Raw genomic sequence first — 18,853 nt, forward strand, 5'->3', positions numbered from 1 at the left:
TAATTTTTTTATTAGGGTCTTTTCTCTGAATAGCGTAGTATTGTGAAAGGGTATTTATTTGAAATTGTCACTGTTCACAAAGGCACGTACCATGTTTCTGCACTTGGAGTGAATAAGCATTCAGCAACCTTTATGTAATATTTTCATTCCAAATTAAACAAATGTATGCTTTAGTATTCAGTAAGAATTTACAATGTGTGATCTGTTCCCTCATTTCTTTTTCTACATAAAGCTTTGGTGCTGTACCATGGGTCCCTAAAACCTCTAAAGATACTGAAAAAAGTTACATTAATTTTTAGTTCTTTTGACTTCATTAGGATTACTTACACAAGGACCTCGTCACATTATGAAGAAAGGGTCACAGTATGCTCCTCTAAAAGGAGTCTCAGTAATTTCAAGGATCTTGTTCTACATTGTTAAAGAGCAAGACTCATACCTACTTTGAAATTAAGACACCTAAACATTACCTAGGTTTTATTTCATTATAGATTTCCATTTTTTTCAGGAAATTTCATCTTTCTTGTTTCTTCTAGCCAAGAAAAGGAGAACCTCAATGTGTTATTCTTCACAATTTCATTTGATGTATATTTGTGAATTGTCTAATGGCCATGCATTTTTAATGAGGTAATGTGAAAAAGCAGAAAACCTATTTGTGAAAAGGTGTGGTTTTGATGGCAGTCTACCTCTATCTGAATGCAAGTGATCTTGCCAGAACTTCAAAAGAAAAGCAACAAGTTCTCGGGGTTTTTTTCCACATCTTCATGCTTTTCCATAGACTTTTAAGGTTAAAAAAGGATCAGATCATGACTGCTCATCAGCATCTCCTTTTCACTCCGGTGGTAGAGCCCATCTTTCCTTCCTGTCAGGCACCGAGAAAAAACAACTTTCACTGTAGTTATGTTTTAATCTAAGCCAGCCATTGTGCTCCTCCTTACTCGTCTTCAATTGATCTCGCTTATATACCTTCTGACTTGCCATTTCTGCACCTCCACTATGTAACTTCCTCACATCTTCCATCCTTCTTCACAATTTTGGACTTTTCTCACCTGTTAGGGATGCCCTGCTCAGAAGCTTTCTGTCTTCTGTTTCACCCCTTCAGTCCCCTATTATTACTCTGTGGGATGTTGACACAAGACAGTTAAATATGACAAATTTTTTGGTACTAAAATAGCACTTACAGTTCTAAATCAGGAATCAGAAACTTCTTTTTGCAAGCTACTGAACCTGCAGATAACAAAAGCAAAAAAACACCCCAGTTTCTAGCATGCTAACTTATGATCTAAAATGAACAAACAAGATGTAAACAAACAAGAAAACGAGATTAGTAGGACAAGATAGCAGTGAAATTACAAATTTTTGCCTATGAAGCAGAAGTTCTCTGACACCCTAACTTGTGAATATTTAGTTCCAGGGTGGCTTTATCTTGACTTCTCAGATACAAGTCTGTTCTATGGGTTTTATATAAAGACTCTTTATTGTAAATGTTACACATGAAAAATTAGGCTGTGCATTTTTTTTTTGAAGAGCAATTATTGCTGCTCTATAACAGAAAGGTCTGTATAATAAACAAATTTGTTCTTTTACACCTGTGCAATTTTTCAAATGTGTTTTATTGACTCAGCTATGTAAATATTTCTGTTGCTTCCTCCACTGTTGCAGCTGCATCTTTGGTTTACAACGGACTATTTATTTATTTATTTAAAACCTTACAGAAAAAATATTCCTAAACCACAGATTAAGTTTTACTTACATGAATATTTTATTGTAATCTATAAACATTTTATACGGAAATGAAAATCCTTTATGGGACTCAAGTGCAATTTCTTAAGATTTTAACCTAAAAGAGATTTCCACTTGAGTAGTGCACTTCTATAAATAGTTATTTATAATAATATAATATCTAATATAATATTTACAATAGATATGCTGGCATAGCCTGAACTCTAGATATGTGAGCATCGCTTCTATGAGAATATGGTTTATTAGTTAAGTATAGGCAACTTTCAGAAGAATTTAATACATGTTGGTATTTAATATTCATCAAGTTACTGAAAGTATTACTTTTTTGTGCACTTTGAATAGCATTTTCATGATCAAAGTTCCATCAGCAAGATCATTTAGGGGGAGAATTTGTCTCTATTTTGTCTCCCAGTAAGGAAGACCCATGAAATATAATTGTCTGCTTTTGCATAATACAAGGTACAAGTACTTAAACTAATATGAGAAATGTGTATGATATTTTCATGCTCTTAAAATCACTAAAAATAGCTTTATTTGGTTCAGTGCTCTGAACACTTCAGATGATTAAATTAAAAGCAGTGTTTTGAAGAGACACAAGGCACATGCTTGGCTTTTCATTAATAAATACATTAATTGTTGTTAAAAAGATGCAAAAGTTTCAGAGGTTTGATAATACTCAATTATCAACTAAATCAGCTTGCAATTGCTCTCCAATACATTTTTGTACCAACACTAAAGACATAAACCTTGCTGCTCTGTACCCAAATGTTTATACAATCTATACACACAGTGGACATCTGGTTTTCTTACTATAACCTACATAACTGACTTTGTCTAAAAATCAAGGAAGTCATTTTGGCTTGCATTGGTAAATTATTAGATCTACTGTGAGCCATATGGTCATGGAAGGGTTGTTGAGAAGTCATTTGGTTAAAACTTTCACTCAAAACAGGACTGATGCCAGCAATAAATTGGGTAAACCACGTCTTTGTCTAGTGAATCTGGATAACTTCCACAGTCTCTCTGGACTGAGAAACTGTAGTGAGTCCAGGAGAGCGCTACCAAGACGGTCAGGGGCCTAGGGAACACGTCCTCTTAGGAGTGGTAGAGGGAGCTGAGCCTGTTGGTGAAGAGGGACAATCTAACAGCAGTCTATGACTGCTTAAAGTGGAGTTACAAACATGACAGCATCAGACTCCTCGTGGTAGTGACAGATGGTGTAACACCAGGCAGCAGCCTCAGGAAGATTCAGTTTAGGAAGTTGTTTGGTCATTAGGAAGTTGATGAAGAGCATGACTCAAAAATTTGTGAAATTTTAATTGTATTACTGTAATATTACATTTTAAATTTGTTTCAGGTTTTGTTTATTCCTCTGGTCTTAACACTTTATGCTGCTTCTCTGCATTGAAAACTGGGTCGGTGGGCCCTGGGTGGAATCCCAGCCTGGGTCCATTTTTCAGCCTTGAGGGCAAGGGACACAACACGATATTGTAATTTTTATTACCCATGGGGAACAGTCCTGGTCCTCCAAGTCTCCTGACCTGTGTCGAGGCATTGGTGTGGGAGTGTAAATTGACATGGGCTGAAACCATGAAAAGGAGTATGGGTGTGTACTCAAGTTCATGCCCATCTCTGGTGAGATTACTAGTATAGCTGTAGCCACAGTGATTTAGAATTCTATTCTGAGACATAACCTTAAGTGTTGGGGCCTAAATTCATTTCTGCTGTTACTTTTCAAAAATTCAAATTAACTCTGTGACGGAGAGCTGAACTCCTCCAAGCATAATGAATATATCTGAATGCATTTACAGGTGATGCAAAAATAATAATAGGCATCTTCAAATTATCTTCAAATTTTACATCCAGTTTCTATTAATAGAAATCATAGTTCCCCCATAAGATATTGTTGGGTTTTTTTTTTAAAGCAGGTTAAGTATTTCCTGGCGATTGGAGAAAGACAACACCATTTGCATTTGCAATACCATTTTGATGTAGTGACTCTTTAGGTTATTGCTAGAGAGAGAGTTATAGAACTATCTGAACAACACTGTTCCCGTTTCTGGTGAATGGTAATTAACCTTCAGGTTATGAACTCATATAAAATGCATTAAGGTTACTGTTATCCAAATAAAATACCAAAGCAATGTAAAGTTTCAGGGACGATCCAAGTTGTTCACTGTGGAGAAAAAACATATTCTATTCCACTTTCAAAGCTGCTGTATTATAATCTGGTTTAGACTTCATCAGTTTATTTGTTCATATACGGGGACAGAGTGTGTTAATATGTGACAAAAGAAGGAGTGTAAGGGTAGGGGTTTTGCATGTATACCCTACTGGATTCATCTGTGTGCTGTTAAACTGATTCATTTTTTCACAAAGGGAAATGATAACAACTCCCTCGTCATGTATGCATAGACAAATTAATGCATCAGTAGCATTTACACAGCTGAGGTGGGACCAGCTCTGCGCACAGAAACCTGTGCAGTTTTTTCCCCGCAATGTGACCACTGGCACTACACTGACTTTTCAAAGCAAGAATATAGGACCATAAATAAATAGACCAAAATCACAGCCTATATCTAGCACCATATGTATTGTACTATAAGAGCTTAAGGTGGCCCTGACAAGTTTTTGTAAGTCTGGGATACAATAAGAGACACCAGACCAGCTTTAGGGATAAACAGTTTATCTCTAAATAACAGTACAGAAACAAATACAGATCAGTAGTACAATTATCTGGGTCGTTACGATAGCAAATCCAGTAATTCACCAATATTGGGCTAAAATTAATATCTGGGCATGCAAAGACTTTCATAACTATGGTGTGGTGGGTTAACCCTGGCTGGACACCAGGTGCCCACCAAAGCCGCTTTATTACTCCCCCCTCCTCAGTTGGACAGGGGAGAGAAAAAATATAACAAAGGGCTCGTGGGTCAAGATAAGGACAGGAGAGATCACTCACCAATTACCGTCACAGGCAAAACAGACTCAACTTGGGGAAAATTAACTCAATTTATTACAAATCAACCAGAGTAGGGTAATGAGAAATAAAACCGAATCTCAGAACACCTTCCCTCCACCCCTCTCTTCTTCCCGGGCACAGCAATCTTCCTGGATTCTCTACCTATCCCCGCCAGTGGCACAGGGGGACAGGGAATGGGGCTTACGGTCAGTTCATCACACGTTATTTCTGCCGCTTCATCCTCCTCAGGAGCTGGACTTCTCACACTCTTCCCCTGCTCCAGCATGGGGTCCCTCCCACGGGCTGCAGTTCTTCACTAACTGCTCCAGCGTGGGTCCCTTCCACAGGCTGCAGTCCTTCAGGAGCACACTGCTCCAGCGTGGGTCCCCCGAGGGGTCACAAGTCCTGCCAGAAAACCTGCTCCGTGGGCTCCTCTCTCCACAGATCTGCAGGTCCTGCCAGGAGCCTGCTCCAGCGCCGGCTTCGCACGGGGTCACAGCCTCCTTCAGGCACCCACCTGCTCCAGCATGGGGTCCTCCATGGGCTGCAGGTGAATATCTGCTCCACCGTGGACCTCCCTGGGCTGCAGGGGGACAGCCTGCCTCACCATGGTCTTCCCCACGGGCTGCAGGGGAATCTCTGCTCTGGCACCTGGAACATCTCCTCCCCCTCCTTCTGCACTGACCTGGGGGTCTGCAGGGTTATTTCTCTTACATGTTCTCACTCCTCTCTCCGGCTGCCCTTTCTGTCTGTCCCAGCAACTTTTTTCCCTTCTTAAATATGTTATCCCAGAGGCGCTACCACTATCACTGATTGGCTCGGCCTTGGCCAGCGGTGGGTCCGTCTTAGAGCCGGCTGGCATTGGCTCTGTCGGACACAGGGGAAGCTTCCAGCAGCTTCTCACAGAAGCCACATCTGTAACCGCCCCCCCCACTACCAAAACCTTGCCACACAAACCCAATACATATGGTTATGAGGAAGGTGGACAGGAAACAGGGCATGGCTTCTCCAGACAATGAGCAATTCGGACCAGCTGATGGGCTCAGGGAATGCCAGGCTTCCTGATCCAACAGTTCTTTTTTGTTGTTGAGTGGCAGAAGCACTGCCGAGACTTGTTAACCAGTTCTCACATCCCACCTCTCCTTCACTTCTGTGCCGTTCTGTCCTTGGTGTGCATGGGGCAGGAAATATTGTATGACGCAATGCTAGTCCCATGTGTACAATGTGAGACTTTTTAAGGATTGTTACATGCTCTGAGCTATTTCTTCAATAAATCTGCACAAAATTATGTAGCACTGAAGTTTTTTGTAATTGTGAAACATGCAGGAAGCTGAGAGTTCATTGGCTTTTAAAATTCTACTTAAACTGTCTCAGTACGAACTTCTAATGTTAAGTAAAATCTATTGATAAGAGAACTTTATTCATTTACATTATCAAGTACTTGAAATTTGAAAAAGGCACATTACTTAACTACATTTGTTTGGTCAACACATCTCTTGTTGGATACAGTAAAATGTCACTTATGATTGTTCTAGAACAATTTTATCCAAAGATAAGCGTTGGATTTTTTTTATTTATTTCATTTGGTTTTTTAGTCCTGATCTCATATAGACACATCATGGTGGGGTTTAAAGCATTCTACAAGTCACTTTTAATATCCAGACCCTGGCCCAAAAAACTTACAATTAAAAAAGAGGAGGAAGAGAAGGGAAGAGAGAGGAAGGGCAACCACAGAAGATGAAAAGTTCTTGTATGTGGGTCTTCCAGTGGGACGGGCACAGAAACAGGGACAATCATGCCCTGTGTGCTACAGTTTTCCCTGTTGAAATAAAGCTGACATATCTGGGTACTGCTGAGGTCACCTTTGTTCTCCTCCTCTCTCCTCTTCTTAGGTTCACATTTCCCCTTTTTCTCTTTTCCTCTGTTTTTCAGCTTTGAGGACATTCACTCTCATCTTGTCTTCTTTCCATTTTCCCTGCTCCCTTGTACACTTCAAGTCTAATTTGCTTGCAGTCATCTGGAGAACAACCGCTCACCTCAGGGAGCCATTATCCAGAGACACCTAAGCTCCTGCAGATCATGTCAGCCCCAGAACTTAAAGAAATGTAGGCATTTAAGCACAGTTTTGCACCAGGAGTAGTGCAGTGATGGACAAGATGGATTAACCTGAGAGCAGTGCTACATTAGAGCTGCTATTTTGGTTTGGGGAGCTGGCCTATTGGCTCTGTGTAGTGGTGCACTGTGACATCTAATGTACTAGGTTGTTCAAAGCAATCACATGAGTCTTGTTCACTTTCAGTGTAGAGTCATGAAGATATATCCCAAGATATTTAAATAATTACCAAACTTTGGCTACAGGAGATGTTTAGTAAAGATTCTGAACGGAATCAGATTTTTTTAGGGAATTAGAGTGCAAAACAAGTATCACCTCTTCTATATTCCCAGACTTTGAAATCCATCAAGTCACTTTTATTGTGCTCAGTATATTTCACGAGTAAGAAGAGTGACATAGTGTGCGTGGTATTGAAGAAGCCTGGAAGTGTACCTAGATCATCAGAGGAACAGAAGGAAGGACAGAAGAAGGACAGAACTCTCTTACTCTCTGGAGAGAGTAACACGGAGAATCCCAGAGGGCACTTAGAAAGTAACAGTCCATTTTGCAGTTGTTTGAGCTCATATTCCTGAGTATTTCTGTGGATTACAAATCAACTTCTCTGCTTTGCTTATATCTGTCCTTTTGCATGCAACCTTAATGACATAATGGAATAAGTAGACCTTTCTGCTGGCCTGTGAAGGGAATTAGTGCTCATCTCTTCAGAACTCTTGCAACTGGTTTTGAGTAATTGCAAAATCCGTCAGATAAGAAATTAAGTTACTCTTACCTAGGGTTTTCCTTTCCCCTCTCCCTTCGCCAGACTAAGGCTGCTAAAGATTTATTTCAAACACAGAAAATTGGTGAAAAGCATAGGTTAGTTTGGAAATATTGAAGCCCAGGAAGAGAGAGAAGTATCTGTGAATCCCTGCTGATTCAAGAAGGAACTCATTCTTTAGAGGATTTGTCATACTAAAAAGGATTGAAAGAGAAGTTTGCCTGGATCCTCTGTTATGTGGTCCATCTTTAGAGCTTGGAAAAGAGGTTTAAATTCAGACTCAAAAAGCAGTATATTGTTGCAAACACTGTGTAGATATGTAAGTATTTATTGATCATTTGCTAAATCTTACCATGCTTCAGTGGAACTATCACATCTCTTAGGCTCAGTTAAAGTGCTCTCATAAAATCAAGAAGCTCGATTGGATTTTTTTTGCTGGTAAGAGGCAAGGAGAAAAAATGTTAGAGAAAATGAAGACTTTCAGACCAGTTTTGCACCCCATAAAATTGGGAGATTGGAGAGCAACTACAGAGTCAAGTCACCATTAAGTACCTGCTGGGCAACAAGCTTACATCTCTGTCTCCTGTGGAAGTATCCTGAAGGCTTTCTGTCCCCACTGTTAGCTCCCAGAGTTAGGGTTGAGAATGGTTTTGCTATTTATGGTGTGTTTGTTTTTTAACTTTGTGCTTGTTTTGTTTTGCCTTGTAATAAATACAATTGCAAATAAGACTTTTTCCTACTTATTTATAGTCAGTGAAGGTGTAGTTGCTTTAAAGGTACCAAAGGTTAGTGTTAGCCTGAAGATTTGTCTTCAGGCATGTTAAATTAAGAGAAGTATTACAGCCCTGTCATGAGGAAAGGTGTCTGCCTCTCCACAGTTAAAACAAATAGACATTGTTGGTAGCAGAATGTGAATGTAAAGACAACCTTGTTTGTCACAGCCTAATCAGTACTTGTGGGTGACATTCCTGACAATATTGCTGCAGGTTAAGTAGTTTTAATGCTATCTTTTCCTTTGTTTCTATTGTGGGGAGTTTTTGTTGTTCTTTGGGAATTTACCTGCTGCATATGACTCCAAAATTTTGCCAAATCTTTCCTCTTACTTTATCCTTTAGGCATTTTTTTTTTTGAGTAAAACATTCAGGCATAGATCTTTTTATATGCATGCTACCACGTGCCTGAGTTTTTTTGCATAAATGTAAGGATTTGCTCAGTGTAATGAGGATTTCCGTAAATAAAACATGGGTAAAACTTATGTACGTAAGGGTTTAGGTAACATACATTTGGCTATTAACTCTTAAAGTTGCTTGGTACCAGATTTGACTAATTGAAATATTTTAGGGACAATTTAATATTCACTGTCCAAAACCACCCAGTTAACAAGCAGTCCTTGGTTCAAATACCAAGTGGCAGTTTGGCTCATTTCTTTTGTTCAGTGTTCAGAATTTCTTATGCTGCCGGATGACTGCCCACACATAGCTTTCTTCCCTATGTATTTACCAAGTGGCAGCAGCACAGTCCTCACATGAAGAACGATGGCATCAGGTGATGAGGAAATGGCTGCACTCAGAAATGGAGCGTGGCACATCGTTACCACCACTGTGGCGAGTCATCTCGCTTTGAACAGTGCAATGCTATGAGGATGCATCAGTTCAATTCCAAGTAGAGTCTGGCTGCATTAGCGTGGCACTGCATTCAGGCCAGTGAGCTCACTAGAGTTGACTCAGTTGGATTTGTAAGTTCAGGATCAGACCTGCGCATCTTTGGGTGGATGGTATATGTTACATGCATGTTTAGATATGTTACTGGTATATATGCAAACCTGGGAGGCCCCATCTCTCTGCAGTGTGCTGCCATGCAGCAGCTTAAGACAGAACAACTTCCATCTGTCTGAAGAGATTTAATCTAAGTACAAAGCTGCATGGAAAAACCAATACTAAACTGGGAATTGAGATGTGTGGGCAATGTTCTATGGTAAAACATAAGTACAACTGTATCCATAATCCTGAATTGCAAACATTGTTCCATCAGAATGGGTAAGGTAAGCTTTGTCTTTCATCTTCAGGTAGAGATATTTGTACCTGTCTCTATATTACACTTGTGTTAAGAACAAGTAAGGGTATTTTTAAACACGAACATGGTTGTGTTATATTAACAGTTTGAAATATGACTCTTTGGAATAAATATGTTGAACAGAATAGGCTTATAAAGGGCTATATCTTCCATGATCAATTTCACTGAATTTCTCGTGAGTCTTTTAATTGCCTTTAATGGCAGTTGAATGAGGCCAAATATATAAAGTTAGGAATTAAGTTAGAAAAAGCTGAGTATACTTTGTTTCACCTTTCTTTTTTCCTTTTTGCCACTGTTGCAGCTTTCCAAATTTTATGACCTGTAGCTTTAACACAAGAAATATATATCTAGTGTCCTATCATTATTTCCAACTTCTTACTTCTTTCTTTGTGCTCACTGAGCATTCCCTTGACATACAGTTGCTGCCATGGTCTTGGATCTCAGACCAGAAGGAAGTGCAAAATGTCCTTCTCTAAAAATATGTTTCCAAGTCAATGAAAATTTTTAAAAAGGGGAAAAAGGAAGACCCCAGGAACTACAGGCCAGTCAGTCTCACCTCTGTGCCCGGCAAAATCACGGAGCAGATCCTCCTGAAAACTATGCCAAGGCACATGGAAAATAAGTAGGTGATTGGTGACAGCCAACATGGCTTCACTAAGGGAAAATTGTGCCTGACAAATTTGGTGGCCTTCTATGATGGGGTTACAGCATTGGTGGGTAAGGGAAGAGCAACAGACGCCATCTACCTGGGTTTGTGCAAAGCATTTGTCACTGTCCCACACAACATCCTTGTCTCTAAATTGCAAAGACATGGATTTGATGGATGGACCACTCCGTGGGTAAGGAACTGGCTGGGTAGTCACACTCAAAGAGTAGCAGTCAACAGGTAGATGTTCAAGTGGAGACCAGTGACGAGTGGCATTCCTCAGGGGTCAATATTGGGACCGGTGCTGTTCAACATCTTTGTCAGTGACATGGACAGTGGGATTGAGTGCACCCTCAGCAAGTTTGCTGATGACACCAAGCTGTGTGGTGCGGTCGACATGCTGGACAGAAGGGATGCCATCCAGGGTGACCCTGATAGGCTTGAGAGGTGGGCCCATGCAAACTTCATGAAGTTCAACAAGGCCAAATGCAACATCTTGCACATGGGTTGGGGCAATCCCAAGCACAAATACAGGCTGGGCGGAGAATGGATTGAGAGCAGCCTTGAGAAGAAGGACTTGGGGGTGTTGGTTGATGAGAACTCAACATGACCCAGCAATGTGCGCTTGCAGCCCAGAAAGCCAACTGTATCCTGGGCTGCACCAAAAGAAGCATGACCAGCAGGTCAAGAGAGGTGATTCTGCCCCTCTACTCCACTCTGGTGAGACCCCACTTGGAGTAATGCATTCAGCACTGGGGCCCCCAATATAAGGACATGGACCTATTGGAGTGAGTCTAGAGGAGGGCCACAAAGATGATCAGGGGGCTGGAGCACCTCCTCTGTGAAGACAGGCTGAGAGAGTTGGGGTTGTTCAGTCTGGAGAAGAAAAGGCTCCGGGGAGACCTTATAGCAGCCTTCCCCTACAGGAAAGACGGGGAGGGACTTTTTACAAGGGCATGTAGTGATAGGACAAGGGGCAATGGTTTAAACTGAAAGAAGGTAGATTTAAATTAGATGTAAGGAAGAAATTCTTTACTATGAGGATGGTGAGACACTGGAACAGGTTGCCCAGAGAGGCTGTGGGTGCCCCATCCCTGGAAGTGTTCAAGGCCAGGTTGGATGGGGCTTTGAGCAACCTGGTCTATTGGAAAGTTGTCCCTGCCCATGGCAGGGAGGTTGGAACTAGATGATCTTTAAGGTCCCCTCCAATACAAAGCGTTCTGATTCTCTGAAAAGGACACAGGTGCAACACAGTCATACAATAGATATTTTCCTACATTCATAGAGGTTCACAAGCTTCCCCAAACAGTCCAATAATCACTTGTTAACAATGAATGTGTTTGACTATCCCGATGTGATTATTAGGCTATCCCAAAAAATAGTGTAATGAGTCAAATCCAGTGACAACTAATTTTAACAGTTACCAGGTTGAATCAGTTAACTGAAATAAGAACCACTGAAGGGCAGGCCAGTGAACATAGGTAGTTAGCTTGAATGGCTACATAGTTCAATCTTACGAAGTCTAAAAATAGTGCTTATATTTGTCAACTTTCCTTCTTTTTGCAGGTGCATTCTTATGTTAAGATAAAAGGAACTAAAATGGGATTGGGAAAAAATAGTTGTTACCAATATGTCTGGAACAGTGAGTTTAGTATTATATTGCAATCCAATAATTTTTAAAAATACATTTTCTTCTTTCTTCCAATAAGTTTCACATTATTCTGTTGGCTATTCATGCACCTCTGTTACCATCAGTATAAGGCAAATAGACATATCTGCTCACACAGTGGCTCATCAATAGAATAATGACAAAGAGGAAGGGCTGTTGCAGAGGTGCAGACAGGAATATCCATATGAGCTTTGAAATGTTCTGCCAGTCCACCCAGACTGGTGATGGACTATGTACTAGTTAATATACCTGTCTATATGTCTGTGTCACTGCAGCTGAAAACAAGTTATCTGCTGTTTCTGAAGAATATCCTTGAAATTCCTGCTCCAAAATGGCCTAGGCAGGCTAGAGGGCAGCACCATCATTGTGGTCATCTCCATCTGCATGGGAGAAGAGGATTCTGATAAAACATACTGTCAGTTAATTCCACAGTTCATGCCCCTGGAACTGACTTTTAAAGGGGGCTCAGAAGCAGCATGAGTAGGCACAGCTAGCCTGACCATAGGCTTTTGTATTTTCCTGTTTTAAAATGGCACAAGATTCAGCTTTACACATGAAAATAAATTAAACCAATGAAAAGAAATAAGAAATTAAAACAATCACCAATTGTTATACTAATACATTTAGGTATCTTTTCTGTTAAGAGAATGACTCTGCTTTTACAGCAAAACATGAAGGGAGGATTTGCCCTTCAAGTCAACCAAAAGTCTATTGCTTTAATTCCTTATTACTGCCTTTTTTTGGCCTTCAACATCAGTCACAGTGTTTACCAGTCAAAGTCCCAAACCATACAGCAAATATCAATTCAAAAGCTATTTAATCTATGGAAAAGTAACTGAGACTGTCTTTGTATTTGACTGAAGCACTGTGGGGAACTAAGAACTGGATTGACAAATTAGACAAAAGATATTACTAATCCTATTCACTGTATACTGTTAAATATGTATGAAGAGGATTTATAACTAGTTCCTGAAGAGTTACTTTATCATCGGTTTCATTTGTAAAAAAAAAAAAGTCAAACTATTTTGCAGCAGACTTTTTCCTTGTGTTTTGCTTCCAGAGTTTGCTTACCTGTCCCCTGTCTTCTGTTGACAAAGAATCGCTCTCCAAAAGAGTAGTCATTGACTCTTCGCACATCTTAGTAGGGCGCTCATAGTACCTTTTAGTATCACCCTTTTCAAGTTTTATTCAACTGCCCAAATGTCAGCTTACTCATATGATCTTGAAATAAAAGAACTTTTAGCTCAGGAGTGTCAAATAAGCACAGGCAAAACTAAGACAGACTTCTGTTGTTATATGGTTTGATCAAATACTGAGGTGTTGTAAGCATTCACTTCAGTTTACCATCTAAATAGCCAAGTACCAGAAGAAAAAAAGCAGATGCTGTAAGATGCATATACTTATGAATGTGTTTTTGAAGAAGGAGAGAAAGCAATTGGGAGGTATGACCTGCTGGTTTTAGTTCACTTCTGGACTTATCCTGCAGTCCTTTCTCTGGCAAAACAGCAATTGAAGTCATTCAGAGCTACTTAAAAAAGAGTAAAAAAAATTTGTTCTGATCCAAAGCCCATTGAAGATAGCAGAAAGATTTTTTTATTTTCAGGATTTGGTCCATGCTCTGCATTTTATAAAGACACAAAAAGAAAGGCATGTTTCTACAGATGAACTTAAGGGACTTAAAAATCAAGATCTCATTGAAAGTCAGTGGGACCTAAGTTTCTGAATAATTTTGAACCTTTAATGGGAGTGAACTCAGTACCCAATTCCACCTGAGAGGCTTAGAACTGCTTTTATCATTACATATTCCAGCAAAATTTAAATTGGTAACTGCCACAAAGTTCAGCCAGATGAATTAAAGTCATTAAAGCAAACACATTATTCATAAAACAGGATTTTTTTTTCCTTCTTCAAATCAATCATTAAACCAGAAATAATTTAGTTCCTAGCAAGCAACCCCTACTTGCTTCATCTCAAAGAAAATTAGTGTTATATACACTGCTGCCAAAACAGTCCACTGTTTTGCCTACTTCTCCGAGACATTTCCCTGAAAACCAGCAGAACATTAAATTTCAAGACCAGATTTCTTTGGAGCTGCTCTTTTCTGCCTGAGCAGCATCTCTATTTGAACATATACAAATGAATGAATATGAGTTGTCTTGATGCTACTGTGAGTCGGCTCAAGAAATGAAAACAATGCTCTCCTTTTGTCTCTTGAATAGCTTAGGTAAGGCTTATTGTAAGCATGGCATAGCATCCCTTCATTATGAAACATTGAGAAATATTGAAAGTTTTTGTCCAACCAGGATATCTGTATACACACACTTATGTCTTTCATTGTTGTGTCTCCAAGACGTGACAACATTTGCAATTTCTTTTGTTTTCCTGTTGATATTTTCATTGCAAAGTTTTTGATGATTTTTCTCTCTCACTTTTTTGGTTTTTTTCCCCGTGTATTTCTTTTTAGATAGTCTAGCTGAATTAAGCAAAGAATTAAACTATATAATACAGCCTTATTATAGGCAGAACAAAATGAAGGTGATCTGATGAGATAAATCGCTGAAGGTTAATAGCTTTTTTAAAATCAATCTTCCTTACAAAGGAAAAGGGTAAATGGCTTAGTGGATGAAGCCTTGGCCTCTCACCTTTCTGACCATAGTTCAAGTCTAAACTGTGAGGGTCCCGAGTTACATGCTTTATTGGGCTGAGATCAGTCTCTAGTGGGCAGGAGTCTGTATTACAAGATTCATGGATGTATTTTTCCATACAGGCGGTAGCAGCACGTGAGGCTGATACAGACTACTCTATCATCTCCCTAAGCAGTCAGGCTGAGGGACCAAAGTTAGTGTCACCCTAAGCAAAGCGTGAGGACGTTCCAGCTTGCAGCTCTCTGTGCTGTGTCCATGCCATGCACAGATTAGGGGGACAGGCTTCCAGAACACCTTATAGCCTTTTGTCAACAATAAATATAATGGTGTCCATTTAACAAACAAAAATTAGGTGACTTTTTTCATAGTAATTAACAGATTACTAGGGAGCTTTAATAATTATAATTGATCATTTTTCATATCAAGTCCAGGCAAAGAAATAATTTATCTCAACTGTTATTCATAAGGAAGGCAAAAATTCAGAGAACAAAATAATTGAAGTGTCAATTAGGAAGTTTAAGTAAAAGTGGGGAAATTAAAAAAACCCAACATTTCTAGCATAATTTATTAGCATGTTAATCAAGTTTTAATCAGATATTAGTCTGATAATTTATGTATTCCCATCAGTCATGTGCATGAAATGACTATTAAATAAGCTTCTCTCTGATTTAGTTTTAATAATATGTTTTAATAGAAAAGCCCACTGCATTCTGAGCAGCAAAATGAGCAACCCAAACTGTCTACTGAATAAACATAAAAGGCACACACATAAAAAAAAGCTTTCAGTTAAGGAAGCTGTTGTAAGCGTAATTTTTGTAAGCAAAGATATGTTCCCTTGGGACCCAACTAAAAGCAGAATTTCTTAATCTTATGGGAAATTTTATTTTCTAAGCCAAAACAATGTAGGAAAAAACTGTTATTTAAATGTGAAAGGAAGGTGTTTTGGTTTACCTGTTTGGCCTTTGCGGCAAGATACATAGACTCTTGTGTGAAAGTATTCAGTTGTGTGTCTGTGTATTTGTGAATGTTGTGCATAAGCTTAAAATCAGATATATAAAATGTGTATTCTTGCTACTGAAAACACTGGGCATGCATGTAGTGATTAATAATTAATATAAAAATATAATTTGAAAGTAATGTGTATGCTAAGACTTAGGAATAGAGTGTATGCTAAAATGTGCATACATTCATGACACTAACATATTCATCCCAGTGATTTTTAATGATTATTGCTTACTGTTAATTCAAAACACCTGCAAGTCCCTTTGTTTTGATCAAAGCACTTTTTCTCCCTTGAGACTGATGGATGGCTTTGTAATTTGTGAGGTAATATGTTAAAGGTCATGAGTTAATATGTCCTATGGAACTTGCTCTTCTTCTTGCCTTCATTTTCCAAATGGGTGAAGGGAATAGCTTTATTCTTCTGTGTATGTGGAACTCCTGTTCATATGTACAAAAAACGTATGTGTGCTCACATTTATGCATGTGTTTATGTGTGTGTACCTCAGTGTGTATACATACATACAAATGCACATTCACCTTTAAGACAATTTTATGCAATACTTCTTGTAACAATCTATCGCTGTCTGAATCAAGTAGTATTATTATCCTTTTTAAAATTAAACTACCCACAAAACATGCATTTACTTTCAGCTATAGAAAATGCTAATAATGCTTTTAGAATGGTCTTTAAAAAGTCTAATTATATCATTTAAAAACGGAGAGACCAAAGGGCAAGCTAAATTCTCCTAACATAAATCAGACTTTTTTATTTCAATGACTTTAAAAACCTCAAATGCAGTAATTTTAATAGCAATGAAAGAATGAATAAGTCATAACTCCGCCTGATCACATAACTGTCTATAACTGTTATTAAATGCTCCAAAATAAGTGAACTCATTATGTTTCTGCACTGCTTTTAGCTAATCTAAGATTCTGCTCACTTAATCATGCAGAAAAGGCTTTAGCACAGTTTTAGACCCTCAGCAAGGTCACTTCAATGCCTTTTTTTTCTGTTCTGCACTGATCATTTAAGAACAGCACTTTGACCCGAAACTGATGATCTCTCATATAAGCTTGAATGCTTAACCCTGAAAGGGCTGTTTCAGATGTACATTTGCACAGCCTATTGTCATATTTGCTGCAAACTGAGCCATACTCTCCTTTCAGGGAAGGAGGAAATGCCAATCAGAATTTGTAGATGTCGTGTGCATGATGAAAGCACATTTTATGATACCTTCAGAGACTGAAGTAGCGATTTTTAAAACACGTGCTCCTGTTATAAACTCTTTAATGAGTTCTAATTGGGTCTAGAGGTATGGCAATTAAATGCTGTTTTTTACTATACGTTTCTGTCAGACAATATATAAATCTTATCTGTAGAATTTTCCTAGAAATCTAATTCATTTAGGCATGATAACCCATTTAGACAACTCTTGCCTACAGTAAAACTATAAACACATCCAAAAGCTAGGGAACAAATGTTGTCTCCTCTTCATGGTGTCTGTGCTACAAAGCAAAGTGCTTTATAATGTCAGTAAAGTGTCTTCAGAAATCAAGAGTAGAGGGAAGTCCTACACCGCTGTAGCTAATGAAAAACTTTTATTGATTCAGTGGCAGCAGGCTTGGGCTTTGAATCGCAAATGAAGGCTCTATGTCTCAAATGGTAGTGCACATGCTGAACTTTACTCATCTCGTTTGTGCTGTTGATATCAACAGGATGACTTCACCTGAGTAACATTAAAGAAAACTTCATCCTACAGGCATTTATTTCCCGATGTGCACTTTCCTTTCTCTCCTCATCTGTGAACACAGTCAGAGGGAGGCATAACGCAGCCATAACACATATGCAGAGTGGTTACCAGGTCTGTTATAAAGGCAATCGTCATCCAGCACCACTATCTTCTTTACACATGATAAACAAAGGTGTCCTTTATGGTGCTACAAGGCTGTTTAAATAATACTGTCTTTTTTCTCCTTTTTCTTTTTTATGCTTTAAAGGGAGAATGTGTTCAGCATGGGTGAGAAATCATTCACATATTTTCCCCCCCTTTTCTGAGGCTTAGTAATGCAAAAGCAAAATTTTGTTTTACTACATTTAATTACAAACGATTCCTAATAAATAAATGAGGATAAAAATAAGAAAAAATAAATCCTAAGAAGGGCATTCAACCAGTTCTACATTGCCCGGTGCAGCTTTTCCAGCTGTCGTGGAAAAGCTATAGCTGTGCTTACACGCTATAGAGAGCCAAGCACTGGTCCTCACACTTTGCTGTGAAATGAAATTATCTTCTTTTCTACAGATATAAAATATACTTTGCGATTGTATAATTTCTGGCCATTCAATGCTGCCTGGGGTTAGAGTCATAAAATCTAGATTGTAGATCTATTATGGTTCTTCCCCAGAGACAGCGTCGGTGGGAAGAACCGCCCCCCCCCCCCCCCCCCCCAGCCCTGGGATGGGGAATGGGAGCTGTATGCAAAGGCATTTATACTTCACGACAGTGCATTTGTTCCTCAGACTACTTGAAGAATAGCAAGGACATGTAAAATGGTGTCATCACTCCCTCAGACTGTGGGATGATGGGTGCATTTACAAAGGAGGTGTGCTTTTCAGCTGTATGGAAAGATGGTTTTCCCTGTACTGCCATAAATCTTACGGCTATCACTGCTCCTCTGGGCCTTGCATTGGTCATGTCTGTTAGGGAGTCGCAGCAGATTGTTTAGAGTCAGTCTATGGTGTGAAACCATAAACTCTTCAAGTCACAGACTATTCGATGTTTTTACTGTACCTAAGCACAACTGGTCCCAAGCCTATAGGCACTACTGTAATACATTTGATGTAAAGGCAGTATAGTAATACCCAATGTCACATACCAGCTCTTGATGCTTTTGCAATACTTCAAGATCCTAAGGTAAAAAAGCTTTAGGATTGCAGAGTGTTTAAAAAAATGGAATAAGTATTTCTGGTATAAAATTGTACTTTAGCATATAATAAATAAGTATTGTTGCATCTTCTGGGAAGACCAACATAAGAATTACATTATGAATATTCCACACTGGAGCTGCAGGTTCACAAAAAAACCAAACCAAAACAAAACAAAAAAAACAAAACAAAAAAAAGAAAAACAAAAAAACAGCCAAAACCAATAAATAATGGAACAACCCTTCAGCTGGACATAGAAGAACAAAATAATATTATATTTTAATATTGTTTGCTTGAGGACAATTAATATTTAATTAAAATGT

Source organism: Buteo buteo, chromosome 6, assembly GCF_964188355.1.
Source record: "Buteo buteo chromosome 6, bButBut1.hap1.1, whole genome shotgun sequence".
NCBI classification, from domain to species: Eukaryota; Metazoa; Chordata; class Aves; order Accipitriformes; family Accipitridae; genus Buteo; species Buteo buteo.